This window comes from Rhinoderma darwinii, chromosome 11 (genome assembly GCF_050947455.1).
Source record: "Rhinoderma darwinii isolate aRhiDar2 chromosome 11, aRhiDar2.hap1, whole genome shotgun sequence".
NCBI classification, from domain to species: domain Eukaryota; kingdom Metazoa; phylum Chordata; class Amphibia; order Anura; family Rhinodermatidae; genus Rhinoderma; species Rhinoderma darwinii.
Window position 1 is genome coordinate 10937025 of NC_134697.1, and position 23627 is coordinate 10960651.

The following is a 23627-nucleotide window of genomic DNA, read 5'->3' on the forward strand; positions in this document are numbered from 1 at the left end:
TGGCAAACGTTACAGGAAAACTACACAAAGCGTCGTCCACATCAATGAACCTGAATTACAAGGCAACAAGTTTCCACCCAGCGTTTACTATGCAGAACCATTACAACATCTACAGTCACATGACTTCCTGTTCACGCAGCTCCGCACAACAGAACAAACGGCGTTCATATTACAGACCCGGTCTATAGTACGAGACCCCCACCCAGACAAATACACCCCCCGCTCGGGTCAATGACCTGCCTAATGGCCCTTCGCAGAGCGAATTATATTCTGAGATCTATGGGATTTAATAAAGGGATACGGAACAAAGCAAATCTTATCCTCTAAGGTCTAACATGGGTTGTCTTAAAGGGAACAAGTCAGCAGTTTTGATGCCTCAAAAATGCTGACAGGGCAGTATAGGGAAGGGGACGGGGCTCGATGTGCCAGTGCTTCTGCATGCCCTCTGCTCTGAGTGACGCATTTCGCTGCCTGCCAATTGGCCGCTAGAGCCATCACTCATAGCAGAGAGTGGCACTTGCGACTGCTGCGCCGGGTACTCAGACGTCAGTTTCTTGGTCATGCATATTGCAGAACTGAGAAAAAGTACATTTAAAAAGTCCATCCCATACATCACCCAGTCAGCACTTCTGAAGCATCCAAACCGCTGACAGGTTCCTTTTAAAGGGAACGGGTCATTCACATTATCACTGAGTGCAGCATAGGGTAGTGACAGACAGAGCACGGCGTATTCATGAGCTGCCGCTTCGCTCACGTCTCGCTATGCACAGTAAGACATCTGTCAATTAGCGGAGCGGACGGAGCTGGCGGGAGCTCATGAATACGCCGTACTCATCCCTGGCAGCAACACCCGGGCTCCGCATGTGAGGTCTCAGAAACAGCTTCACTTAAGATTCCGCTGAAGTCAGTACATTATGCGGCCCTCAGTGAGGATGGCAAAATGTGACTGACAGGTTCCCTTTAAAGGGCTTGTTTATCTTTGAAAACTCTCATAGCATATGTATAGGTATGTTCGATAGGATCAGTTCAAAAGTTATGTATATTTTATCCTACTTTTTTCTAAGTTTGTCTGTATTGCACTCTAGGAGATGCATTCACAAATCTGGTAATGGCTATTGGAAACAGTCAGCAAGCTTGTTGACGGGCAATCGCCTTACAAATTTGCTCAGCTTCCATAATGCAGGGGAGAGGTTATGTAGAGTGCCTGGTGTGAAGAGGGCCCATCCAGGAATACAAGTCACCGGAGTAAACTCTGTGCAGACACTGAATAAGCAGGAAATACAGGGAGACTTCAGCTCAGAGGCCTGTTGAATATACACTGCAAAATTCAGCACCCAAACGAAAACAGCAGGTAAAAAAGTGGTCTGTATACATGTGGATTATCCACACTGACTCCAATTATTACACCGCATAGATGATGAAATCCTGAAGAGTAATGATTAGCAGAGCCAATGGTCATAATCTACATGATCCCTGGGCTACGTGCAGGTAAGGTTGGATAAATGAATGCAGAAAGGAAACCATTGGCGATTTCTGGCCTCCCTGAAGCAGAATACACACCGGCTTCTCCAACATGAAGGATGGAACTAGGACTCTTATGTAGCTTGCAGGTATTTCTTGCACTGCAAAAGGTTTGCAGGCAAAATGATCAATGATCCCCAAAATTCATAAGTCAAATATTTCCAGATATGGCCCATGAAAGAACAGTAACAACTGCTTCACTTCCCAAACCTCAGGCCACCCCTTATCTAGAGCAGCTGTCAGAGGCTCAAGGTCACACAGACCATCCATTAGGGTATGTTCACACGCACTGTTTTCAGGTGTAATTTGGTCATTTTACGCCTCGAATTACGCCTAAAAAGACGGCTCCATTACGCCTGCAAACATCTGCCCATCGCCTGCAATGGGTTTTACGATGTTCTGTTCAGACGCGGTGTAATTTTACGCGTCGCTGTCAAAAGACGGCGCATAAAAATACGCCCGCGTCAAAGTGCATGTCACTTCTTGGCACTTTTTAGAGCAGTTTTTCATTGACTCCATAGAAAAACAGCCTCAAAAACGGCCGTAAATTACGCCCGCCGCATCGGGCGCTCTGGTGTGAATGGTTCACTGATTCCACAGTCAAGGATAGGAATTAAAAGGATTTATCGGAGAACATGTTAAAAAAACAATAAAAATTGCTGCTGCAACGCGTTTCAACCTCGCACAGAGGTCTTCGTCAGGCATATATTGGCAACTAGAGAATATGCAGCAATTCTGGTCAACATGCAGTAAAGCTGGTGCTAAGAACACTCATTGCAGCGTAACATCAAAGCTTTAGGACATTGCTCCTAGTTATACCATAAATACTAGTCAGTGCGAGAGCACGAGTACAGGACATGCAGAACTAGAAGCACGAATAGTTAGGCTGGATTCATACAAGGCGTATTTTACTGCAGCAAATCCGTCAAAATCTGCATGCATTATATGCAGATTTGCCGCTGGCTTTCTGCAGATTTCACCCTTTGCATTGGGTCAATTCCACAGCAGGTCCACACAGTTTTTGCATCTAAATCCACGGCAGAGAAATCCTGCCTACGGGTATGTTCACACGTATATAAAAGAAGTTTCTGAAGATTACGGAGCGGTTTTCGAGGGAAAACAGACCCGATTTCAAGGCGTTTTTTGAAGCTGAAAATGAAGCGGACTAAGATTCTCTGTCACCAGATTATAAGTGTCCCGTCTCCTACATAATCTGATCGGCGCTGGAATGTAGGAGTGGTTTTATTTTGAAAAACGATCATTTTTGAGGAAATTATGAGCAATTTTAAATTTATGGTAATTAGTTTCTTAATGACCAACTGGGCTTTTAACTTTTGACCAAGTGGGCGTTGTGGAGAGAAGTGTATGACGCTGACCAATCAGTGACCAATCAGCGCCATACACTTCTCTCCATTCATGTCCATTTGTACTCAGCACAGCGAGATCTTGCGAGAACACGCTGTGCTGTCACTTACTCCCACATTAACTTTCCTGAAGTGTCTTGACAGTGAATAGACATCACCTCCAGCCAGGATGCGATGCTAATTCCCAATCCCATCAATTCTGTAAAGTTCAAGTTGGACTTAATCGCTGCACAGCGTCCTCTCACAAGATCACGCTACTGCGGTCATTCGTAGCGTGATCTCATGAGATCAAGCTGTGCTGAGTACAAATGAACATGAATGGAGAGAAGTGTATGACACCGATTGGTGACCGATTGGTCAGCGTCATACACTTCTCTTTACAATGCCCAGTTGGGCATTAAGAAACTAATTAGCATAAATATAAAATTGCTCATATCTTCCTCAAAAATGATCGTTTTTCAAAATAAAAACCAGTTATCTATATTAAAGCGCCGATCACATTATACAGGAGATAAGGAACTTATAATGCGGTGACAGTCTCTTTAATTAAAAGCTTATTTCGAGGTGTTTCAGTGTCAATGGAAATTCAGCTCCAAAAACACCTAAAAAATTAACATGCTCCTTTTTACGAGGCGTTTTTTGAATTGAGCAACATAAAAAAAAAACACCTCATGTGAACAGGGCAGTGTATTTCTCATCGAGACGAACCGGAAGCTGTTTGCAGGCTTATTTCAACTGTATTGGAGCGTAAAACGAGGCTTTTCTGCTCCAAAGTCAGCCTGAAAATAAGCCGTGTGAACATACCGTTACACATCAGATACCGTGCCATTTTTTGGGACAGACGAACATCTATGACTCCTTGTAGGTCAAAGTGACCCCTCATCATCGCCTCTTCCTCACCCGAGATAGGGAGATTAAAAGGAGATCTGTCTGAAGATCCCTTACCCAGTTCTTTTGATTCATAAACAGGGCTTTAAAGGGGGTTCTCATTGCAGACCAGCCCTTTAATGAGACACTGACAAGCAGCTAATTTTGCTGGGAAAAGTTGCCCTCAGCTGCTCATTTCCCCTGCAGCAGCCACTAGAGGGGAAATTTAGTATTGCATGCGGCGATGGATGGCAGTAACATGATTGGCCCAGGGGTGGGGTGATACTCTACTGGGCCTTGCAATCAGTTGGCACTGATGAGTGTTCAGTGATCCTTTAGCGATGCAGCAGGAGAAATGAAGCAGTGAAATGAACCTGCCAACTGATATAAGTAGAAGTCTATCTCAACCAAAGAGGACGTCGGTCAAGAGCCCATTAGTAACGCTCTATCCTGGACGGCTCACCTGCCTGGGAGAGAGCGATAAGCTCAGGATATATAGCCTTCTCACCCATATTTGCTTCATACAGGGCTTATACCAAGCAGATTAGGCAAAGGCAGATATGACGAGTCGCCTTTCAATGAATTGCAATTTGATTTAGTATCAGACACTTACTGTGAGCTGCGGCAGTAGGTGGGTTGTTTGCAGAATCTCAATGCAGATTTTCCAGGGAGGTGACAACACCTATAGAAGAGAGAGAAATACATTACAAACACAGCCGCGCTCCTACTACGTACATACTCCACACTGACCAATAATTGGGGCGCTGGATAATTGTTTGCCGTGTGGATACATTGCATAAAGTCGTCCAATAACAATGTGACGTATAACAATGAAAACAAATATATTGCAAGATAATTACATCCCAGCCGTGAACCACCACAGAGCTGCCGCTGCCAACTCTTATCTGCCGCCGCTTATCTCCAGACAATATTTTGTCTCCTTAAAATGTCACGATTATACTCATGGACATCAGACAACACCCAGATTATGTCCACATTTACACCATTGACCTTCCACACAACCATCAATAAACTGAATGCTCCATATAGGGCTTCAACCAGGGGGTCTCCAGCTGTTCCAAGACTACAACGCTCAGCATGCCCAGGAAGGTGTAGTCATGCAGCAGCTGGAGGGAGGCGTAATCCCATTAGTGTGCAATACACAGGCGCTGCAAGGGAAATGTGTATACATTAGACATTTTCCCTGGTAATCAGCCCTTTAAAGTAGAACTCCAACTAGAACTTCACATTGCTACTACTTATTAGGGAGACCTCCAGACGGCATAATGAATTATTAGGGATGGCCCATCTGTCAGACGAGTCTGGTTTAACACAAGCTGCAGGGCTCCCTCGATCCTTCTTCCCTTACATGAACTCTTCATTATTATTCCATTCAGCTGTTTGTTAGACTCCTAAAGGGGCAACAGATTGCTTGGCATCATTACTGTGCGCCATCCAACCCTTCACAGACACATCATCTCTCTTACGGCTCTGCCTGTTCTTGTATTATATACATGAATCAGGGGGATCAGGCTGAACAGCATTATATAGCAAACCACTACCACGCGTCACTTAGAGGAGCTGTCCTTTCTCCTGACGTGTCTATTTTAGCAAATAATTTTATTCCCCACGAAATAATTCCGCAGCATCTTTTCTTAAAACTCTGTGTTGTACCATTCCTCTGTTAGTCCTCCTAGAAATGAATGAATAAATAAATTCACAACCAGTTGGGGGGGGGGGGGGGCGTCCCTGCACAGTTTATCATCGTCCAATCAGTGCTGACAGCATGACTGCAGGGACACGCCCATTTGACAAGGGGAACGGTAACACCCAGCTGTCAATTCATTCATTTCTCAGAGGAATAAGAGGAACGGCACAACGTAGATGTCAAAGAAAAGTTGCTCCAGAATTGTTATTTTATGGGGAATACAAATAAAACAGACATGTCAGGAGGGGTGACCGGTCTTTAAGCAGAAACTAAAAAAGCGAATAAGGGGGCTATGGGTGTGCTGACTACTTTGAATTTCGACGTATCAGATACTCTGCCCACCAGAGATCAGCAGCGCCGGATGTGCCGCTTATTAGTCAGTGCATTGACCAGACATTTAGCCGCGCACGTTAATGGAGGGAGCCAAAGTGACAGCTGCTGCCCAAATAACCCCAGAATGGGCAGCTTTAGGAAGGGAACGCTGTACAAACACCATGCAGGGGGCACTGGTATAAACCGGCACGACAAAATACACTGCTCAACTTGTGCCCTGGTGCAGCGGGCCGCCTCGCAGCTTTGCTCAGGCAATTAACACTTTAACCCTTGACTTTCCATGACTTGGCGCCTCGCGTTCACTGCAGGTTTAGGACTCTGGCAGCGCTGGTCAACGAACGGTGTCGCGCTTCTATCATGTAAAACATTTTTTTTTTGCAGGTCTGTAAATTCCCTTCAGCTCCAAGAAAAAAGACCTGAAGGGAGAATTGACAGAGTGAATCACCACCTCACAGCAGCACAGAGGGTGTAAATGATGCCCGGACAACGTCCAGCCATTGCTTCATGGACACACTGTTGTATGATCAGCGCCACTTCGGCTATGAAGCAGATGCTACTTTTTCTCACTGATTTTTTTTTTAGCTGGCGGACAAGAGAAGCATCCTGCCCGATCTTTTGGGGGGGGGGGAATCCCGCTCAAACCTCCCATTGAAGTCAATGGGAGTAGGAATCTTCCTGCTGACCAGAATAATTCTGGGGCAGGACCCGCCAAGCAAAATCCGCCGTGTGAACAGAGCCTAAGGCCTCATGCACACGACCGTAGCCATGTGCACGACTGATTGTCGGGTCGGCCGGGGGCGGAGTGTCACCGGCAAAAAGCAAGCCATTATTTGCTATGAGCCTGGACCGGGCCCGTTCTTTCTGCGGGCCATGCACGGTGACATCCGCAAAATGCGGATCATAAAAAAGTGCAAGGAAAACTTCCTGTCGTCGCTTAGCAACACTTCAGCAAATCACGTATGTCACACGAGGCGTAGCAAATTTGGACGCAAAAACACATTCGTGTGAACGAGGCCTTAGTGTTCGTAATATTTTATACAATATCGAAGGCCTCACGCACACGAACGGGGTTTTGCATCCGCAATTCACACGCAAACCTGCAGGTGAATTGCGGACCCATTCATTGCTCTGGCTCCATGAACACGACCACGGTTCCTTCCAAGACCACAAATATGAGCCACAGAAACTCAGGACATCTTATTACAGCCCGCAAATTCGCTACAGACTTGTCCACAGAAGGCAATGGGACCGTGGCAACCGCAGATACTCCTCCGTAAGTAACATCCGTAATTTGCAGAAGTGTTGCCAAGCGACGAGAGGAAGTTTTCAGTGCACTTTGTTATATGCTCTGTATTTTGCGGACGCACCAGAGGACATTTCATCCGCACAATACTGACCGCGGTCCAGGAATCTGCGGACCGGAAAACCACTACGGTCGTGTGTGTGTGTGTGTGTGTGTGTGTGTGTGTGTGTGTGTGTGTGTGTGTGTGTGTGTGTGTGTGTGTGTGTGTGTGTGTGGGGCCGGAAACCCCATCATATGTAGGGGGGGGGGGGGGCAATAATTATATACAAGAATATGCCCTTATAGATGCAAATGCAAAAACCGCCTGCTGTGATGATTGTGGACCTTATAGAATCTACCACCCCCCCCCCCCCATTAGAGGCAACAGAGCGAAACCACAAAAATGCAAATGTGCCAGGTGTAGGAGGGGCCGCGGGCAGCGGGAGGTCATGCAATCCGCAGGTATGAACCTTAAAAAACAGCCACATGTGAATGGCCCCTCATAGCCGCCACATGACTACAAGTCCACTACATCCATGATCCCCGACACACGGCATAAGCTGGCACCGTATACTGTACACAGACTCAGTCGCCCCCTAGTGATGAGACAAGGACCATGTGGGTTTATAAACACATTAAGGCCTTGTTCACACATCGCAAAAAAAAAAATCTTAAACGTGTCAAAAATGCTAGCGTTTTTGTAAAGCGCTTCTTAAAATAGGAGTTTGTCACATTTGTTTATGCGTGGTCTTTTGGCACATAATTAGGACTCCCATTGACTGCAGGAATTAGGCACTTAATTAGGAATTTACGCGCACAGAAATAACCGGTCACTTTTTACATGCCTAGTTTTTTTTTCCAAACACGCGCACGTAAAATAAAAAATGGCGCATGCGCTACAACGCGCTATCCCATTGATGTCAATAGGAAGCTTAAAAGCATGAAAAACTAGTCAAATACACGCAGTGTGAACAAGGCCTTATAGTGGTATCTCCCATCAGCACCAGCATCCACGGACTCCTTCCCATGACACCCGTCATGGCATTTGTCTTCTTTACTTGATTAGGCCATGCCATTTGGTCAATCATACCCCCACGTGCCATCCTCAACACAGTGTGCCACATATCAATGTGGCGATTCATATATTGCAGCAGGCATAGGATGCCCTTGCACCAACATGCCTACCCATCTCCTCTTGGCTCATTATTCCTCTAACACACCAGTCAATCAATTGTAACATCCATTCTCTCCTGGAAAGAGACTCTGGCCCAGGTGGGCATCCCTGGGTATTAGTGACATCTGTCCAGCCTCAGACAGCCCATCCTCTGCCACCAGGAACGGGCACACATCGTGTCCTAAGAATCCATTTCCAAATTGAAGTAAATCCCAAAACCTGGTAATTGTCGGTCTACCCTGGAAGGACGGCACCGTCTATGGCCTACGTAAGGGCTGACGCACATGAATGTATTACGGTTCCATACAGTCGTAATATGGCACCTATAGAAGAGTGTGGGGCCTTACTGCACCTCTGTATAAAAACAAAAATCATCGTTACATCCAGGAGGTTTATACCCAGCACCAGGCTGTGCCATGTCCATGCCGCCAACAAATACCCCCAAGCTCATTATTTCTCATCCCCACCGCACCAGCCCCCCCCCCCAGAAACATGCAACCCACCAACTCCGCACCATTGAACTCCCCCCTGATGCCATCCAGCTGATGCTTTATTAGTAGACCTGTTCACTTGCTGCCATCATGCCAGTCAGTGCCCTCACCCATAAACTCAACCAAACCCCCTTGGGTCAATCTCCCCAACATCCAGTGCCCCTCATGTTATGCCAGTCTGTGCCCCTCCGCTCCACAAAATGCCAACCAGCGTCTCCTCAGCATCACCATTACTTTACCTTCTTCACCTCAATACGTTCTATCGCTGCCCACCAAATGCAGCCATGCCAACCCTCAGCAGACCACGAAATGCTGTGTAATGCCCAAGATGTCATACCCACCATGCCAACCGCCCCATCATTCATGTACCAGCTGCTTCAGTAGATTATGGCTCTCCTTAACCACGGCATCCAATATCATCGGCCAGTCTCTTGTACCCCACCAATGCCAGCCTCCTGATGCCCTGTGACTGCCATCTGCTCGAATGCATGGACGACAATTCGACAGACCACCCCCCCCCCCATCATTATCTGTCAGTGTAAAATGCCCCTAATGACATCCCCGCACCCAGCACCAAAGACCCAATCGAATCATCCCCACATCGGCCGATATGAGCAACACGACCTCGCGTCCACCCGACTCCCATCATTAATCATCTCCTCACACATCAGCATCATCGCGGCCGCCGGACCCGCTGCAAGAGCAGACCCCCTCCCCCATATTGGGGCCCCATCCTCACACACGTCTCATCATCCCGCTCCGTCCATTACTTACACAGCCGCCTTCCAAACGACGTCGTCTTTGTTATGTCTGAGGGGGGATGAGGACAATGCGGCAACACAAAGGAGCGGCTCAGCCACGTACAGCACGCGATAGTGTCTGCAGATGAGATCCGGACGTGCCTCCGCCTTGGCGGGCTGGGATACGGGCGGACACCCCCGCCGCCGGAGCAGCTAGGACGAGATGACTGACTTCCCCCCGAACACACGCAGCTCCTCAGAGACACGTCCGCACTCCACACCACACTCACACCGACTAGAAGACAGTAAGCACACGCTGCAACCCTCGGCCACACCCACCCACATCAACCGCCGACGCTCTATTGGTCGAGGGGTACTCTGGACACCGCCCATTGGCTGGAAGCTAGTGGCGGGAAAGGAGGAGAAAAGAAGACGGGGCTGGGACACAGGGGAGGGGGGGGCGTTCAAGAGTGACGGAGGGTGCGGCAGTATAGCGAGCGCTGATTGGACCAGGCATTAAAGGAAGGCGGAGTCGAGACGACACCGTGCTGTTCTACGTCCTGCATCTTCTAAGTACGCCTCTAGGGGTTTCTGACGACGTCAGCAGGGGCCTCCCCGTATATAAAAGCATAAAGCAGCGGGGCGGGCGGGAAAACGAAGCTAGAGTGATGGATTCTGACTGGAAAATATAAATGAAAATATACTAGTAATACAGGGAGAGCTTCAACACAGTCTGCTCTGTGTAGTAATGGTAGCATGAGCTCGTTGGTACATAACAGCCAGTGAGTCATTCAGTCAGTGCCAACCTACAGCCATTCACAGCGAATAGACTAAAGAAAAGTAATTCATAGTCCGCCCTCTTGTCGTTTTCTCTCAAGTAAAATAAAATCTGTACGTCAGTTCCAACTGTATCTAGGAAAGCAGCGTGGCAACCAATATGGCCGTCGTATCGCTTCTACAGGGAGTGTCACGTAGATTCCTGAATGGTCAATTGTCTTGGTGCCGTCATGTATTATATGGTGGCCGCTCAAATTCGATGTGCACACGTGTTATTTGGAAATATTGCTCTTAGCATGTTCTGTCTTCATTCATGTGGTACACCCCCCCCCCCCCTGTGGTTTTCGTTCTTAAGGCCCCATTCACACGACCGTAAAAATCGTCTGCAATTACGGACCCGTTCACTTTTGTCCACGGACACCTTCCTGTATATATTTACTGGGAAAGTGTCCGCGCCTTAGAAACCTTCCGCAAAAGATAGGACATGCCGTATCTTTGACTTTTTTTACGAACTGTGCTCCCATACTTTATAATGAGAGCACAGCCCGCAAAGTCGGACGATTGTCCGCGGCCGGCCGTGCCCGTAGATACGGAGTGCGATTACGGGCACGGTCGTGTGCATGGGGCCTAACAGAGCCATGACGGCTAAGATAGATCCAAAGTGATCCCAACAAATCCTGACTGGTCGCTTTGACTTGTAATGAGGTCAGCCAGGTTTTGGGGATTTTATTAGACGGTATTCAGACGAGCGATGTAAAACTTGTCTGTGTTTCATCAGGTAAAAACGTACGATTTTACATTCAAATTGAAATCGTATTGTGTCCGAGTGCGTCCTATTTGTCCGGTTTTCACGTTTGTGTAGCACCAGTTAACTGACTGAGTCTAGCGCGAGAATCCTACGGATGTCTAAAGATGACAAATATCACTAAGGGCCTGTTCACATCACCGTTCATTTCAGTTCCGGGGTTCCGTCGGGTGAACCCCGCAACGGAAAGTGAAAGTGACAGCACAGCTTCCATTTCAGTCACCATTGATCTCAATGGTGACGGAAACATCGCTAATGCTTTCCGTTCGTCACCATTCCGTCTTGTTTTCGGTTTTCCGACTGAATCAATAAAACCGGAATGGTGACGAACGGAAAGCATTAGCGATATTTCCGTCACCATTGAGATCAATGGTGACTGAAACGGAAGCTGTGCTGTCAGTTTCACTTTCCGTTGCGGGGTTCACCCGACGGAACCCTCCGACGGAACCCCGGAACGGAAATGAACGGTGATGTGAACAGGCCCTTACTTCATGGAAAAACGCCAAACCAACCGCCTTGAAGCGATTTGAGAAAAACATCATTGAGCCAAAAAACGTAAGACAAAAGAGGAAAAAAGCCACCTAAAAAAAAACACAATGTTTGTAGCGCTTTCATTATTTCACCATTGAGTTTCAGCTAACATCTGGCCGCAAAAAACACCACAAATAGCTTGGCGTTTTTCCTAGAACGTTAGTATAATTCCTTTAGGTCTCCTTCACACACACTGGGGAAAATATATTAGGACTGGCGTTTCAAACGACAGTCTTAAACTAATTTACGTCGGTGGAATATGTGCCAAAAATATTAGGAGGTGCACACCTCTTAATATATTTGGCGCATCTTTGCCATGTGACAGAAATGCAAATCTATGCCCGCTGAGTAGGTGAAGATTTGCGCCTCTTTTACTACTTTTACAAAAAAAAACGAATTGTAAAAACAATTTTATTTTTTGTCGCCAAATTCTGAGAGCCATAACTTTTTGACTTTTCCGTTGATTAAGCAGTGAGGGTTTGTTTTTTGTGGGGTGAGCTGCAGTTATTTATATTTTGTCACTATTTTGGAGTACAAATAATCTTTTAGTCACTTTTTATTCCATTTTCCGTGTGAGACATGGTGACCAAAAAAACAGCAATTCTAGCGTATTTATTTTTTAAATTTGTTTATGTCGTTCACCATGTGTGTTAAATAATGTAATATTTCAGACTTTCACTGGTGTCTCGAGGGTTCAGGATAATGTGCCTGGTGTCTAGAGGGTAGAGGATTTCACTGGTGTCTCGAGGGTTCATGATAATGTACCTTGTGTCCGGAGGGTATAGGATAGTTTCACTGGTGTGTCAAGGGTTCAGGATAGTGTCCCTGGTGTTTAGAGAGTAGAGGATAATTTCTCTGGTGTCTCGAGGGTTCAGGATATTGTAGCTGTTGTCTAGTGTGTAGAGGATACTTTGATTTGGGTCTCGAGGGTTCAGGATAATGTCCCGGGTGCTTAGAGGGTAGAGGATAATTTCTCTGTTATCTCCAGGATTCATGGTAGTGTACCTGGTGTCTCGAGGGTAGAGGATAATTTCACTGGTCTGTCGAGGGCTCAGGATAATGTCCCTGGTGTCTAGAGGGTAGAGTATAATTTTACTGGTGTGCCCAGGGTTCAGGATAATGTATCTGGTGTCTAGAGGTTAGAGGATAGATTCACTGGTGTATCGAGAGTTGAGGATAATGTCTCTGGTGTCTAGAGGGTAGAGGATTATTTCACTGGTGTGTCGAGGGTTCAGGATAATGTCCCTGGTGTCTAGAGGGTAGAGTATAATTTTACTGGTGTGCCCAGGGTTCAGGATAATGTACCTGGTGTCTTGAGGGTCCAGGATAATGTCCCTGGTGTTTAGAGGATAATTTATCTGGTGTCTCGAGGGTTCATGATAATGTACCTGGTGTCTAGAGTGTAGAGGATACTTTCACTGGTGTGTCGAGGGTTCAGGATAGTGTCCCTGGTGTTTAGAGGGTAGAGGATCATTTCTCTGGTGTCTTGAGGGTTTAGGATAATGTAGCTAGTTTCTAGAGGGTAGAGGATACTTTCACTCGTGTCTCGAGGGTTCAAGATAATGTCCCTGGTGCTTAGAGGTTAGAGAATAATTTCTCTGGTATCTCGAGGGTTCATGGTAGTGTACCTGGTGTCTCGAGGGTACAGGATAATTTCACTGGTCTGTCGAGGGCTCAGGATAATGTCCCTGGTGTCTAGAGGGTAGAGTATAATTTTACTGGTGTGCCCAGGGTTCAGGATAATGTACCTGGTGTCTAGAGGGTAGAGGATGAATTCACTGGTGTGTCGAGGGTTCAGGATAATGTCTCTGGTGTCTAAAGCTTAGACGATAATTTCACTGGTGTGTCTGGTGTCTCAAGGGTTCAGGATAGTTTCTAGAGGGTAGAAGATAATTTCACTGGTATCTCGAGTTTTCATGATAATGTACCTGGTGCCTCGAGAGTATAGGATAATTGTACTTGTGTCTTGAGGGTCCAGGATAATGTCCCTGGTGTCTAGAGGATAGAGGATAATTACTCTGGTGTCTCGAGGGTTTATGATAATGTACCTGGTGTCTCGAGGGTAGAGGATAATTTCACTGGTGTGTCGGGGATTCCAGATAATGTACCTGGTGTTTAGAGGGCAGGGGATAATTTCACTGGTGTGTCGAGGGTTCAGGATAATGCACCTGGTGTCTAGAAGGTTGATGACAATTTCACTGGTGTGTCGAGGGTTCAGGATGATGCCCCTGGTGTCATGAGGATAGAGGATAATTTCACTGGTGTCTTGAGGGTTCAGGATAATGTCCCTGGTGTCTAGAAGGTAGATAATAATTTCACTGGTGTGTCGAGGGTTCAGGATGATGTCCCTGGTGTCAAGAGGGTATAGGATAATTTCACTGGTGTCTCAAGGGTTCAGGATAATGCCTCTGGTGTCTAAAGGATAGAGAATAATTTCACTGGTGTCTCTGGTGTCTTGAGGGTTCAGGATAGTGTCCCTGGTGTCCAGAGGGTAGAGGATAATTTCTCTGGTGTCTCGAGGGTTCAGGATAATGTCTCTGGTGTCTAGAAGGTATGGGATCATTTCACTGGTGTCTTGATGGTAAGGGAGAATATCCCTGCTGTACAAAAAGTTCAGAATAATGTGTGCTTGTCTTGAGGGTCTGGATAATGTCCTTGGTATCTAGAGGGTTCAAGATAATTTATTTGGTAGCTATTGGATTAACATTGTCTCTGGTATCTACTGGGCTAATAATGAAGTTGAAGCACCTATGCTCAACCATGCCCTCAGATGACTCAACCAATGTCAGTTTAATAACTTGAATACTGGGGCACAAACATTAGGATATGTGGGTTACCCTGAATTCTCTAATGGCACTAACTTACCTATCTGCTGAATGATGTAGATTTGCTCTTTTCATTAGTTGACTTCTTATTTGGCCAAGTAGCACCAATACTCAATGCTTTTGCTCTTTAAGGCTATGTTCACATCTGTGTCGGAGCCTCTGTTGGGGGCCTCCATCGCAGATCCGGCAGGTTTTGCCTGAGACAATAGCGCAGCATGCTGCAGTATTGTGTCCGGTGATATCACGGACACCCTGACGGTAAGCCGATGGAACCCATTAAAGTCAATGGGTTCCTTCGGCAAACGGCAGTATCTGTTGTGCAACGGAACCGTTGGTTCCATCATTCCCTTGTTCTGCACCTCTGACGGAGCAGAACAACGGAGCACACCAACGCAGGTATGAACCCAGCCTTACTGGAATATAATTATGACTTTGTATGCACTGTGGTTACAACACGCGTTGTCTCCATTTCTTGAATGTACTTATGAAATCCATCTAGGCGGAGATGGAATGGAGAGATGGCCATACATGTCCAGGGCTCTCTCAATTCTAGTCTATGGGAGTTATGGAAACAGACGTTCTCCTGATAGGTGGATCCCCACCTATCAGACATGAATGCCATAAATATATTTTGTAGAAAAGCCCTATTAATAATCATATTTCTGATGTTTGTTAGTTTAGAGGTTTTAATGTCCGTGGTATCCAGTAGTCTAATTATTTTGATTGTAATTATTGGGCAACAATAATATCCCTGTTGTCTAGTGGGCTACCAATAATATCCCTGGTGTCTAGTGGGCTACTATTAATATCCCTGGTGTCTAGAGGGTTACTAATAATATCAATGATGTCATGCATGCTACTAATAATATCCTTGGTAGCAAGTTGAATAATACAGTTCCTGGTGTCTCGTAGGCTACTTCTAATATCTCAAATGCCTGTCTAGTTGGTTACTAATCATTTACATGGTGTCCATTCGGCAACTATTAATATCCCTGGTGTCTACTAAGCTACTAATAATATCTGTAGTGTGTAGAGGGCTACTAAAATGGCCCTAGTGTCTAGTTGGATAATAAAATCCCTGGTGTTTAGTGGTCTATTAACAATATTTCTGGGATATCAACTCAGCTTGTTTTCCAGACACATTTGCGACTGTTTCCAATGAGGTCCAGCAGAACTGGAAATGCAGCTCTGAAGTATAATAGAGGCTATACTCAGTATATGGATCAGTGCACGATAAGTAATATAATGTATGTACACGGTGAATCCACCAGCAGAATAGTGAGTACAGCTCTGGAGTATAATACAGGATCTAAGCTTGGATCAGTACAGTATAAGTAATGTATGTACACAGTCAGGGGCGTAACTAGGAAACACTGGGCCCCATAGCAAACTTTTGACTGGGGCCCCCTCCCCTGGGTGCCACACACAGCCCGACATTGTAGATAGTGCCCCCCCCTATAAATAGTGCCATACAGCCCCACCTGTAGACAGTGCTGTACAGCGCCCCATGTAGACAGGGCTACACAGCCTCCACATACAGTGCTATACAGCCCCCCTGTAGACAGTGCTATACAGCCCCCCCCTGTACACAGTGCTATACAGCCCCCCCTGTAGACAGTGCTATACAGCCTTCCCATACAGTGCTATACAGCCCTCCCTGTAGACAGTGCTATACTTTCAAGTAGCACAAAGAGGGACAATCGATGCAGCATGCAGCGGCAATTTTTTCTTTCTTTTAAACCACGCCTCTAATCCCACCCAAACCCTGCCCATACACACCCAGTTCAGCCCATACAGAATCATGCTCCCATAGTGCCCCCCACACAGTATAATACTCCCATAGCTGCCACCATACAGTATAATGCCCACACAGATGCCCCATACAGTATAATGCCCACACAGATATCCCATACAGTATAATGCCCACACAGATGCCCTATACAGTATAATGCCCTAACGAATGCCCCATACAGTATAATGCCCACATACTGTATAATGCCCAAACAAATTCCCCCATACAGTATAATGCCCACACAGATACCCCTTACAGTATAATGCCCACACAGATGCCCCCATACAGTATAATGCCCAAACAAATTCCCCCATACAGTATAATGCCCACACAGATGCCCACATGCAGTACAATGCCCAAACAAATTCTCCCATACAGCATAATGCCCCATAGCTTCCCCTACAGTATAATGCCCCAATAGCTGCCCACACACAATATACTGCTCTCCATAGCTTCCCCCACACAGTATAATGCCTCCCATAGCTGACAACACACAGTATAATGCCTCCCATAGCAGCCCCCACAATATAATTCCCCCCATAGCTGCCACCAGTATAATGGCCTATATAGTATAATGCCCACACAGATACCCCCATACAGTATAATGACCCCATAGCTGCCCCCACAATATAATGCCCTCCATGGCTGCCCCAGAGTATAATGCCATCCATAGCTGTCCCCACAGTATAATGCCCCCCATACAGTATAATGCCCCCCATAGCTGTCCCCACAGTATAATGCCCACCATATAGTAAAATGCTCCTATAGCTGCCACCATATCAGCCCACCTTCCCTACCCAGTATAATGCCCCATAGTGCCTAAGAGAAAAATAATAACATAATTACTTACCTATCCCCGTTCCCACGACGGGTGGCGGATCCTTCTCCGGGCTGTGCTGTGAGTGACTCAGCGCAGACAGGCGTGATGACGTCATTACATCGCGCCTGCCTGCCCCGAGCCGCTCACAGCAGAGTGAATGCTGGACCAAGGAGCCATTGCTCCAGCATTCAGGAAGTGGGACTAGCGCGGTCAGCGCTGTGTGGCTACGCTGTGTGGCTACGGGGGCCCTATGGGCCCCTCAGGCTTAGGGGCCCGGTCGCAATTGCGACCTCCCTGCTCTGTCATAGTGTTCAATAGCATCTGCGTCCCTTTATGGCTGCTACAGCGGTAGTTACGTCACTGTACACAGTGAATCCATCAACATAATAGTGAGTGAAGCTCTGGAGTATAATACAGGATGTAACTGAGGATCAGTACAGGATAAGTAATGTAATGTAGGTACACAGTAACCAGCAGAATAGTGAGTGCAGCTCTGAAGTAGAATACAGAATGTAACTCAGGATGAGTACAGGATAAGTAATGTAATGTATGTACACAGCGACTCCACCAGCAGAATAGTGAGTGCAGCTCTGGAGTATAATACAGGATATAACTCAGGATCAGTACAGGATAAGTAATGTAATGTATGTACACAGTGATTGCACCAGCAGAATAGTGAGTGCAGCTCTAGAGTATAAAACAAGATGTAACTCAGGATCAGTACAGGATAAGTAATGTAATGTATGTACACAGTGACCCCCCCCCCCCCCACCAGCAGAATAGTGAGTGCAGCTCTGGAGTATGATACAGGATGTAACTCAGGATCAGTACAGGATAAGTAATGTATATACACAGTGACTCCACCAGCAGAATAGTGAGTGTAGCTCTAGAGTATAACACAGGATGTAACTCAGGATCAGTACAGGATAAGTAATGTAATGTATGTACACAGTAACTCCACCAGCAGAATAGTCAGTGCAGCTCTGGAGTGGGTGGAGTAGGACGTGTGGAGAGAGCTGCTGAGACTTCCGTGCAGGCCTTGGATCCAGGGACTTTCCTTATCCTATCTGCCCAGGCCTCATACCATCTGCCTGGGCTTGGAAAGTACCCTGAGGGGGGTTCCATCCTAGGATGGAGCCTCAGACCTCTACCTCCCGGAGCATGCCAGCGGGGGGTAGAGGGTCATCCCAGCTGGCTGGGAATATGCAAACAGTCGCGGGGGTGAGGAGATCATCTCGGGGCAAGGCTGTCCTGGCTCCCCCTGAGGTTGGAACCCTGGATAAGGGTATGGAGACGCGGTCCGGCAGGGTGATCAAGGTGTTGTCGTCTGGAGAAGGACCAGCACCGTCCGGAAATATGGGAGACGGTCGTGTGGAGGAATGGGGACAGCTGAGGACCGGAGAGACGGTGGAGAACTTCAGCTCCCGTCTGGCTATGCGGTTGGAGGAGTATCGGGACCTCAGGAAGTCGCTGCAACGGCTCCGTGCGGACTTGGCGGTCGCCAGAGGAAGAGCTGCAAAAGCCTCAGGAGGTAAGAGGTCCCGATACCTTTTAAATGTGAAATCCTTGTTGGAGGAAATAAAAGAAGTGGAAGAGAGACGTGAGGAGATTTTGGCAGGCGGAGGGGTGTTTGGTGAAAAATTAAAAAACGAAGAGAGGTTTGCCGAGATGGCAGAACCTATAAAAATAGAATGTGTGGAGGAAGACAGCAGAGCCCCAGACACAGCAAAGGAAATTGTGGGGGAGAAAATGGAGCATGAGAATGCAAAGTCCAGAGAAGGCTCAGATTCTGATGCACCCAGGAGCAGTGAGGAGGAGGAGGGTGGACTCACAGCTGGGAGAAATCAGGAGAGTTTTGATACTGACAGTGAGCGGCCTCCAGGATTACTTACACAGATCCGTAACGTGGAGTCGCCGGTATCCTTCCAGGGATTTTGTTTCGGTGCAGAGTTACCCGCAGAGGAGGAAAAGCAAAAGAAAAAAAAATTTAAGAAGAAAAAAAAGACAAAAGGAAAAAAAATCTGCTGAAGGTTCATTTAAAATGGTGTATACAGCAAGATCCTTCCTGTGCTCTGAGCCAGATGCAAGTCAGGATCAGGGCGCAGGTCCCGCAAGACCCCCAGCTCAAGCCTCTGCAGTGGGGCTGGAGCGGGAATGCGGGGAGAGTGTTACGGGTCCGGCATTAGAACACGTGGTGGTCAAAATGGCGCCGGACGCCAACCCCTGCAAAGGGGGCGGTACTGGTGGCCTGGTGACGCCAGGGGGTGTGTCCCCGTGTCCGGTTAATGGCGAGCCCGGGAAACTGGTCTCTGATGCGAGTCAGCGGTCTGGAGAACGGGTAAACCAGAAACCGGATGTGGTGTCTGAAAGCCGGAAGTCTGTCGGTGTCAAGCCGTCAGACGTTCCGGACAAGGGCGGTCACAGAGGGGGCTCCGGCTCTGTTGGCCACTCCTCTGTGGGAGGGGGGAGTGGTCCGGCGCCGGAGGCGGCTCCAGTGACGTCAGTGGCTCCTTCGTCCGCATCACTGAAAAGTGGTGTAGGCGAGAAGGGGGCTGCTGGCGTCGGGGGCGGCGGTGGCCCCTTTCCCAAAAATGTTCCGCACATAGAAAAGATGGAGGTTAATGAGGCGGAGGGCACAGCGGGGACACCGCTTATAACATCTGGTGGCGTCCCTGCAAAGGTGCCTGATGATGCGGAGACTGAAGCAGTGTCTACCCACACAAAATGCACAGAAAAAATACATAACATAGGACCAGGCCTGGCCAGAAGGATGACTGCAGGGGGACCTGGTGGGTTAAATAAAAAAGTTGCGGCTGTGGATGTGGGAACTGCTGGGGGTATGCAGGTGTCTGTAAATGAAGATGCTGGAGTGTCTGCTGGTAATGGGGTGTTGAGTGCTGTGTCTGTAGGTGGTGAGGTGGTGGGTGGTGGGGATGGGGTATCAACCAGGGGCAATGGGCCTGGCGCTCCTCTTGCTGTGACATCCGGCAGGTCTTATGCTGGTGTGGCAGCGGGGGGACAGCGGGCCCACCCATCTTCATCCTCAAGGTCCGGGGACGGTAACTTGCAACAACGTCTCTTGGACGCTTTAAGAGAGGGAAAGCAAACCCTAACCATAGGGGGAGTGCAGAAGGACCTGTCTTTCTGGATAGACAGATATGGTCTAAATGCCTTCCGAGAGCAACGAGGAGATCAGTGGTCGCTCCCAACAGCCGGGCAGGCTGTAGCCAGGAGGAATGTGGTCCGTCTCCGGTGGCGTGGCAATGATGCGTGCCCTCCCAGAAAGAGGGTGGTGGAGCTGCTGCTGGGGATGGGCTTCAAGGCGAGTGACATCTTTGCCTTGATACATCCTCATGGCTCGGTCGAGTTTGACATCAGCTTTGTTCACCTAGGGGGCCTTGAGGTCTTCTGGGGGAACTACGAGCTGATGAAGGACAAGCCTGGCTGGCGAGACTTTGCTGCACAAGCAATTTCTCGCCAAAGTGGTCCCAAGAGAGTGACCGTTCTTACCCGTAACGAGTCACTCTCTTGTATTGATATCATGACCTGGTTGGGAAGGTACGGAGAGGTAGTAGAGATGCCACGGAAGAACATGGATGAGTTTGGCATCTGGTCAGGGGCCTGGACGTTCATGGTTAAACTAAAGCGTCTGGGACAGACGGTGTCCCACATACCATCGTCTGCTTTCCTGGGAAGAGATCGGATCCTTGTCTTCTACCAGGGGCAGCCGAAGTTGTGTCACCGGTGTGGCGACCCCTCACATTTGAGTGCAGGCTGCAAGGTGCAGAAGTGTGCTCATTGTGGGGGGATTGGTCATCTAGCCGCATCGTGTGACCGTATTCGCTGCAACCTGTGTGGTGACTTAGGTCACCCGTTCAGTCGGTGTCCTCGCTCTGTTGTCAATGCCTGTTCCAAACCTGCGGAGGATGAAAGGAGGGAAGCCTCCGTGGGTGAGGGTGCGGGCAGGGACGATGGGGCACAGGGGCAAGGGAAGAATGCAAAGAAGGGTCCCCCTTCTCGCCAGAGAAGGGCGGAGAAGCGAAGGAAGGAGAGGATTTGGAGGGCGCTCCAGGAAACTGGGACGACCTCTGATTCGGATCTGGATGCCCCCCCTGAAGCTGATGCCTCTGGGGAGGCCGAATTGAACGGGGAGATGAGGAGGATCCAAAGGGAGCAGAGGGCTGAGGACTCTCAGTCCTCCCACTATGAAAGTGTGGGAGAGGAAGAGAGGACTCAGCCTACAGCAAAAGGGACACCGGGCAAAACCCAAGGGCCAAATACATCTGGCCCCGCCCTGGCCCAGGAAGGTAAATCCTGTACCCCCCTGGTGCGCTCTACTGATCGATACCATGCTCTCGTGGACATTCCAGCCTCTCATACTAAGAGGGAGGGCATGGTAGGGCACCCTAGAGTCGTTGAGCCTCCCCTGCTGCAGGGGCCGTTGCCCCCAGAGGGGGAGGTTGACCCGGAACTTGGGGATGAAGATGGGAATAGGGTGGTGAGTATGGACTCCTCAGTTTGCAAGAAGCGAGGCAAAGAAGGGGGGTCCTCATCAGATAGAGGAGGGGGTGGGAAGAAGAAAGCCGTCTAACTCAAACATCCATGATGGCGGCACCCACTCCGTTGACGCTGGCATCAATTAACGTTGCCAGCATTAAGTCAGATAGGGCGAGATTTGCAGCCTTTGATTTTCTTGGCCGAGTTGAAGCCGACATTTTGTTTTTGCAGGAGACCAGGCTGTCACTTTTGGCAGACGTCGTTAAATCTAGGAGGGAGTGGCGACGCGGGCCCTCCTACTGGTCTCTTGCGGCTGAGCCCTATAGCGGAGTGGCGGTCCTTTTCACCGCACCGGTAACATGCCGACGGATGATTGAGTTAGAAATGGGGAGGTGCTTGATCTTAGATGTCCTCATGAGGGGACAGGAATTAAGACTAATCAATATATACGGACCCCAGAGCAAATGGGACCGTAAAAGTCTCTTCATGAGGATTAAGCCTTTCCTTTTTTCAGGTCGACAAGTTATCTTTGGAGGGGACTTCAATACTGTCGTGAGGCCCCGAGATAGAGGAGGTTCCGGAGATAAAAAATTGACCTATGATAGTGTAGCATTAAAAAATATAGTTAGCGATGCTCGCCTGGTGGATATCCACATCAGGCATACCCCAGGCCACTCGGGCTTCACCTATCGTAGAGGTAGTTGTAGGTCTAGGATAGACAGGTTTTTCTTGAAGGAGGAAGCCATCTCTTCACCAGTGTCCGTTGTTGAGGTGGAGTTCTCCGATCACTGTATGATTATTTTCTCTTTGAACATTGCAGAGTCCCTCCAGATGGGAAGAGGTATATGGAGGCTGAATTCTACTCTCTTGGAAGAAGCGGAGATAAGACAGGCCTTTGAGGATTTTCTTCAGAGCCAGGTACCTTTGTTGGATCTCAGTGGTACTAAGTCTGAGTGGTGGGAGTTGTTTAAAGTCCGGGTGGCAGGATATTTCCGCAGGCTCTCGAGCCTCAGTTCCATAAGTAGGTACCACCTATATCAGGAACTGAGGGGGAAACTCGAACATCTGGTCTCAACCGGGGGTAGTGGGGAGGAGATCTCCGTGGTGAAAGCTTTGCTCAGGAGGTGTCAGTATGATAGGCACACATCTTTAGTTCTTGAGAGGGATTTCAGGAAGTACCGCTCGCCCGACCCCTACAGGAACTGTAAGATGTCAGTGAGTCGTAAGGTTGTGACAGGACTGATTGATAGTACAGGATCTCTGAAGAGATCCAAATCAGGGATCTTGGAGGTCGTCAGATCCTTCTACTCGCACCTCTTGGGGAAGCAAGATCCAAACCGAGACGAGATGTCGGCTTTCCTGGCTGAAACCATCCCTGAGCCAGGGGTAGACCCCTCTCTCGGTGTTTTGATAGACTCGATCAAGGAAGAGGAAGTTGGATTGGCGATTGATGGGCTTGCCCTCAAAAAATCGCCAGGGCCGGATGGCTTAACATCCGAGTTTTATAAGACTTTTAAAGGAACCCTAGTTCCCCTCTTGACTGAGGTGTTTAATGAGTGCCTTTCCTCGGGTACTTTGCCAATGTCAATGAGGAGGTCGGCCTTGATCGTTTTATCGAAGGGTAAAGACTCGACCCGTATTGAGAATTGGCGTCCCATAGCGCTGCTCAATACGGACAGAAAGGTTCTCGCAAAGGTGCTGTTTAATCGGCTGGTGAAGTTTGCATCCCGGCTCCTTTCGCCGGTCCAGCATTGCTCTGTTCCAGGCCGCAGCACATTTAGTGCTGTCCTCAGTGTCAGAGAGGCAGTGGAGCAGGGAAATTCTGGTCGGTGGGAGGGGTACATCCTGTCCTTGGACCAGGCCAAGGCTTTTGACCGGGTGGACCACGAGTACCTCTGGTCGGTCCTTCTGAGGTACGGCCTACCGGGGGGGTTTGTCAATTGGCTACAGACCTTATACACTGGGGCTGAGACTTTTGCGCTGGTGAACGGTTGGGTTGGAACCCCCTTTGAGGTTGGGTCTGGTGTCCGCCAGGGTTGTCCCTTGAGCCCTTTGCTATATGCATTCGCAATTGATCCTTTTCTTAAAAGGATCGATCGT

At 48.3% G+C, this 23627-nt stretch overlaps 1 protein-coding gene across 1 annotated transcript in view; it reads right to left on the reverse strand.

Annotated features, from left to right (window-relative positions):
* RIMKLB (ribosomal modification protein rimK like family member B) overlaps nucleotides 1–9820 on the reverse strand; it is a 38591-nt gene extending 28771 nt beyond the window's left edge. Inside the window, exons 1-2 of the mRNA XM_075842911.1 lie at nucleotides 9515–9820; nucleotides 4366–4434 (exon numbers count right to left, since the gene is read on the reverse strand). The gene's annotated coding sequence lies outside the window, so the exon portion shown is untranslated. The remainder of the gene's footprint in view (nucleotides 1–4365; nucleotides 4435–9514) is intronic.
* Between the last annotated feature and the right edge of the window lie 13807 nt (nucleotides 9821–23627).